This window comes from Xiphophorus hellerii, chromosome 1 (assembly GCF_003331165.1).
Source record: "Xiphophorus hellerii strain 12219 chromosome 1, Xiphophorus_hellerii-4.1, whole genome shotgun sequence".
Lineage (NCBI taxonomy): Eukaryota > Metazoa > Chordata > Actinopteri > Cyprinodontiformes > Poeciliidae > Xiphophorus > Xiphophorus hellerii.
In genome coordinates, this window is record NC_045672.1 from 33143112 (window position 1) to 33149906 (window position 6795).

The 6795-nt window shown below is 44.1% G+C and overlaps 1 long non-coding RNA gene across 1 annotated transcript; it reads left to right on the forward strand.

Annotated features, from left to right (window-relative positions):
- The first annotated feature begins 58 nt into the window (after positions 1–58).
- On the forward strand, positions 59–6182 carry LOC116723228 (uncharacterized). The gene is made up of 2 exons (XR_004339936.1): positions 59–596; positions 5462–6182. It is a non-coding gene; the product is annotated as an uncharacterized LOC116723228 (long non-coding RNA).
- Positions 6183–6795: the final 613 nt, after the last annotated feature.

Below are 6795 nucleotides of genomic sequence, written 5' to 3' on the forward strand. Positions count from 1 at the left end.
CCGCTTGCTGCTGTTCCGAACCGGTCCGGTGGTTCCGTTCAGAGAACGACCGGAACCGCTGCTGCGGATTCAGAAAAAAGAGCTCATTTAGGAGAACCGGAATCGGTACCGGTCCGAACTTCATCTGGAAAACATGTGAGCTTCATCATCATCATCATCATCATCATCATCATGGTTCAGCTGCTGATTCTAGAACCATCAGACCCAGCTGGTTCTGGTTCTGATGGTTCTGGTGGTTCTGATGGTTCCGGTTCTGATGGTTCTGGTCCTCAGCAGCTTTCAGAGTTTATGGAGGAAAAGATGCTGGGAACCTCAGAAAATATCAAAATATTTATTTATTTATTGTGTTAAATGTTTCTGTAGATTATTTTTGTCCAAAAATGTAAAAACTTCCAGCGGAAGTGAATAAAGTCAAACAGGTTTCTGGCCTACGGAGCTCCACTAAGACCAAAAGTCAAAAATGCCGTTTGTTCTTTTTCTTTCTTCCATAGTTACAGGTACAGCAGGGAGTTGATTGGCTGCCTGGACGGACGACTGGTTGACCGACTGGTTGACCGACTGGTTGACCGACTGGTGAAAATCCATGTGACCACCAGGTGCGTACTGAGCTGCCTAGCCCTGCACATTTATACATGTAACACCCAAAACCCAAACTGAAATTAATTAAGTTTATTACTAACCAAGAAACTTATTCTAAATAACTAAAGTTAAACAAAAATTGTAATTATGAATCACCCAGAAAATCAGCAAATAACAATAAACTAAATAATCTAAATTCTAAGATTTCACTGAAAATAGAGAAATATCTCCTACAGTTTCCTTGTTTTTTATTGCTGGTCATGATGGGATGGATGCTGCGTGTTGCTAGGCAACAGGAGGAGAATCTGAGAAGATTTTTCTTCCAGGATGGAAACAAACTTCAAATGTTGTATAAAATATGAGAAACATGACTTTATTTCCTGATTTATAACTTTATTAAATGGTTTTCAAAATCAGCAACATTTAAATAACACTAAATGTAGAAAACATGAATGATTATGATCATGAATGCAGTTTCTTTCCTTCCTCTGGATAAATTATGGAGGATTAATAAACGTCAGCAGAGTCCGGGATACGGCAAGCCGTTTAGCATAAAATCAGTTTCCTCTGACTACCTGTGATTTTATTCCAAATGTCCAAAAATGAGTTTTGATGATACAAAGCTGCAGATTGATTCTCATTAACTGTAATTTAACAAATTTTTAATTGATATTCTAACTAGTAAGAAGAATAATTCCAGATTTGTCAAATGACGTCATCAGATTCCTCATCCGTAGTTTCAGTTCAGCACATAAAGAACTTCATTGGTCCCAGTCCTCTCCCTCGTTCATGTTGGGGGTTAAAGGTCGCAGTGTGTCCCACATCCGCCCTTCTCCCATTTTGGGTCCAATTTCTGCCTTTACACAACATCCGCATTTTTACAGACTTCAGCGAAGCGTATTACCCACAATTCATTGCTGCATCTGACATTTTGAGTTAAAAGGCAGATTTATGGCAATGTTTTGTTGTTTTTTCCATCTTTATAGAAAATTAAAAGAAAATATCATGACAAGGAACATTAATAATAAAAAGTTTGATATGATAAACTGAGCAGAAAAAAGAAGAAATAAAAAGAATAATCACAAACTGACTGAGGAAAGTAAAACAAAATGTCACAAATACAAAACTAATTTCAAATCTTAAACTAAGATATTAACATGTTGCTATAAAGATTGGGCTTTTGTGATTTTATTTAAGCCTTCCGTCTGTCCGTCCGTCTGTCTGTCTTATCCGGGGTCGGGTCGCGGGGTAGCAGCTTCAGAAAGGAGGCCCAGACTTCCCTCCCCAGCCTCTTGTTCCAGATCCTCCAGGGGAATCCCAAGGAGTTCCCAGGCCAGTAGAGGAACATCGTCCCTCCAGCGTGTCCTGGGTTTTCCCCTCCTCCCGGTGGGACCTGAACTCCTTACCAGGGAGGCGTCCAGGAGGCATCCTGACCAGATGCCTGAGCCTCAACTGGCTCCTCTCAATGTGAAGGAGCAGCAGCTCTACTCTGAGTCCCTCCCGGATGACTGAGCTTCTCTCTCTAAGGGAGAGCCCAGACACCCTATGGAGAAAACCCATTTCGGCCGCTTGTATCCTCGATCCCGTTCTTTCAGTCATGACCCAAAGCTCATGACCATAGATGAGGGTGGGAACGTAAATCGACCGGTAAATCGAGAGCTTCGCTTTCTGACTCAGCTCTCTCTTCACCACGACGGACCGGTACAGCGCCGCTTCACAGCAGACGCTGCGCCAATCCGCCTGTCGATCTCCCGCTCCCCTCTTCCCTCATTCGTGAACAAGATCCTGAGATACTTGAACTCCTCCACTTGGGGCAGGACACCCCGATCCGGAGAAGGCACTCTACCCTTTTCCGACTCAAGACCATGATGGCCTCGGATTTGGACTGATCCTCATCCCGGCCGCTTCACACTCGGCTGCGAACCGCTCCAGCAAGAGCTGCAGATCATGACCTGATGAAGCCAACAGGACCACATCGTCTGCAAAAAGCAGAGATGAGATCCTAAGGCCACCAAATCGGATCCATCGACACCTTGGCTGGTCTAGAGATTCTGTCCATGAAAGTGATGAACAGAATCGGTGACAAAGGGCAGCCCTGGCGGGGTCCAACTCTCACCGGAAACGAGCCCGACTTACTGCCGGCAATGCGGACCACAATCTGACACCGGTCATACAGGGACCTGACAGTCCGTATCAAAGGGCCCGGTACCCCATACTCCCGGAGAACCCCCCACAGGGCTCCCCGAGGGACACGGTCGAACGCCTTCTCCAAGTCCACAAAACACATTTAGACCGGTTGGGCGAACTCCCATGAACCCTCCAGGACCCTGCTGAGGGTGTAGAGCTGGTCCAGTGTTCCACGACCAGAACCAGAACCACCCTGCTCTTCCTGAATCCGAGGTTCGACTATCCGACGGACCCTCCTCTCCAGGACCCCTGAATAGACCTAGCCAGGGATGCTTAAGAGTGTGACCCCCCTATAATTTGAGCACACCCTCCGGTCCCCCTCTTTGAACAGGGGGACCACCACCCCAGTCTGCCAATCCAGGGGAACTGCCCCCGATGTCCATGCGATATTGCAGAGTCGCGTCAGCCAACACAACCCTACAACATCCAGAGCCTTAAGGAACTCCGGGCGGATCTCATCCACCCCCGGGGCCTTGCCACCGAGGAGCTTTTTAACCACCTCGGCGACCTCGTCCCCAGAGATTGGAGAGCCCAACCCAGAGTCCCCAGGCTCAGCTTCCTCAATGGAAGGCATGTTGGTGGGATTGAGGACATCTTCAAAGTATTCTGCCCACCGGCCCACAACATCCCGAGTTCAGGTCAGCAGCACACCATCCCCACTATAAACGGTGTTGGTGCTGCACTGCTTCCCCCCCTGAGACGCCAGATGGTGGACCAGAATCGCCTGGAAGCCGTGCGGAAGTCTTTCTCCATGGCCTCTCCAAACTCCTCCCACGCCCGAGGTTTTGCCTCAGCAACCACCCGAGCCGCATGCCGCTTCGCCCGCCGGTACTCATCAGCTGCTTCTGGAGTCCCACAGGCCAAAAAGGCCCGATAGGACTCCTTCTTCAGCCTGACAGCATCCCTCACCGAAGGTGTCCACCAACGGGTTCGAGGGTTGCCGCCGCGACAGGCACCGACAACCTTGCGGCCACAGCTCCGATCGGCCGCCTCGACAATGGAGGCATGGAACACGGTCCACTCAGACTCGATGTCCTCCACCTCCCCCGGGACGTGTTCGAAGTTCTGCTGGAGATGGGAATTAAAGCTCCGTTTCACAGGGGATTCCGCCAGACGTTCCCAGCAGACCCTCAACATGTTTGGGCCGCCAGGTCTGACCGGCTTCCTCCCCCACCACCGGAGCCAACTCACCACCAGGTAGTGGTCAGTGGACAGCTCCGCACCTCTCTTCACCCGAGTGTCCAAGACATTCGGCCGCAGATCCGATGAAACGATGACAAAGTCGATCATCGAACTGCTGCCTAGGGTGTCCTGGTGCCAAGTGCGCATATGGACACCCTTATGCTTGAACATGATGTTCGTTATGGCCAATCCATGACGAGCACAGAAGTCCAACAACAGAACACCGCTTGAGTTCAGATCGGGGGGGCCGTTCCTCCCAACCACGCCCCTCCAGGTCTCACTGTCATTGCCTACGTGAACGTTGAAGTCCCCCAGCAGAACAAGGGAGTCCCCAGGAGGAGCACTCTCCAGTACCCCCTCTAAGGACTCCAAGAAGGGTGGGTAATCTGAACTGTCGTTCGGCCCGTAAACACAAACAACAGTCAGGACCCGTCCTCCCACCAGTAGGCGGAGGGAGGCTACCCTCTCGTTCACCGGAGTAAACCCCAACGTACAGGCGCCCAGATGGGGAGCAACAAGTATACCCACTCCTGCCCGACGCCTCTCACCCTGGGCAAATCCAGAGTGGAAGTAGGTCCACTCTGGATTTGCCCTCTCTTAAATAAAATGATTTCACTTTAAAAATGGAGGTGATTTATAGAAAGCAGTATTTGTGAATAAAACTTATTATTAATTATATCAATATCATAATTTATCTCTTAATCCCTGTTAGAAAACCACATTTTTTATTAAATTAAAAGTAAAGATGGAATAGATTTATTGTACAATATCCACTTTTGAAAATCTTTTAAAAAACATTCATGATTTCACAATTTTAAAAATGTTTATTGTCTTAAAATCTCAGTCACAAAACACAGGAATTTATATTTATTTTGAATTTCTTTTGCAGAAAGTCATTACAGGGAAACTTTATACATAATTATGAAGTTAATATATTTTTTGTGGCAGTGGCTGTTTGGTTCTTATTATCATCATGATTTTTAAACAAAAGTTTTCTTCTCAGACCAGAGGAGAAGAAAACTGATGAATTTATTGTAACATTTTTGGGTCATAAAGTCACAACATTCATAGTTTCTTTTAAAAAGGACATTTTAGTTCCATTAGTCTTTTTATTTTTCACATGTAGCATCAGACATTTATTTTATGTTTTATATATGCCGTATGTTTGTCCTGAACTTGATCTGTTATTAGCTTCACTTTATACCAAATTAACTTTTATCTGCATAAAACTGATGATTTTATGGGTAAAAATCATGTCTCTAATCTCAGACTATTAAATTGAATATTACAACATTTTAATGTGTCTTTTTTGCCATCTTGGAAATATGGCAAAGTTCATCTGTTGCAAAAAATAGAATAAAATCAGTTTTCAAAAGTAAAGTATTGAAATAATTTTTGTTTCGCTGAACATGTGAGATTATACTGAATTCAACAAGTCATAACAAAACAAATATCTCCAGCAGAAATACCTTTACTGAACATTTAAAATGATCTGTTTTGTTGTACTTTTTAGCAGCAGGAGGCCCAAACAGTGACCAGTCCGCCATTATGGATGTGATGTTACGACCCAGAGCCGTTCTGTCCCTGAACCCTGATGAGACTTTGACTGAGCCCACACATTTTTTTAATTAAACATTTTGAACGATTGTGCAGAATCACGTGGCAGGTACGTACATGATGAAGTCAAGTCTGATAGGCTTAAGGCACACATAAAATTACAAGATAACAATAAAAAAGTAAAATAAAAATAGAAATAAATAGAATTTGTCAGACATCAAACAGAAAAAGACAGAGGAACTAGTTCTCAAAAAGATCCAGTTCATTATCAGCTGATTGTTCTGCTTGTTCTCCATCAGTTTTAAGGCTCTGAAGGTTTTTAAAGTCAGTTTTTCTATTTTCACATTTACAGGATCAGCAGGTTGTTCAGTACCAGATCGGTTCTGGTCCAAATGTTACATCCTCTGTTTTTCAGAGGTGAGGCAGGAAGAGTTTAGTTGAGATCCAGACCTGAAAGTTTCCCCAAAAGGTCCATCTGTTGGTGTTAAAGTTGAATCTTTGTGGTAAAAATTCCCTGGATGGAAAAACATTATTGAGGATTTTAATGAACTTTTTTAGCTTTAGGACTCTGAGGAGATTTAAGGTCAGCAGTTCTCCACTTATTAACCTTTGAACCAGGAAACGAATTTAAAATGGAGTTTTTATTTGGTCAGACAGGAAATATAAAGTTAGTTAGATGCTGACTCATCCGTTTATTAGAATTACTTTTGTCCAAAAGGTTAAATCCAAACAGTTGAAGTAACTGAAAATTAGCTGACTGATTATATTTGAACCATATATTTGACTGCAGAGGGGTCAGAGTTCATTACTGTTAAACTGAGTGTGAGCGGTCCAGATTATACCACAAGCAAAGTTCCTCAACCAAATATTTTTTCCATCCAGTGATCCAAACACTTCATAGAGGGCGAGCTGAGCGGACTGGACCTTTATGACTCCTTACATTTATGAATGAAGTTGCGGTAGGCCCCCAGGAGCCGCTTAGCTGTCCAAACAGCTGCCTGTGGAGTTTTCAGTTTCCTGCAGGGGTGGAAATTAAAATTTTTACACACCACTCAGACATTTCACCAGCCACTGTTTTTTTTCCTTTCGATTACAAACCCCACAAGTACAAGCAAATTATAGAAAATATATGATTTATTCTTAACTCTGAAAACCCATTTACTGACAATAAGTTTACCATTCAGATGTACATATATAGAATAATTTAACATAAAGTATGGACACCTTAACAGGGTTGTAGTGCAATAAGTTCATTTGAACAAACTTTAACCCTAACATTCTTGCAATCAT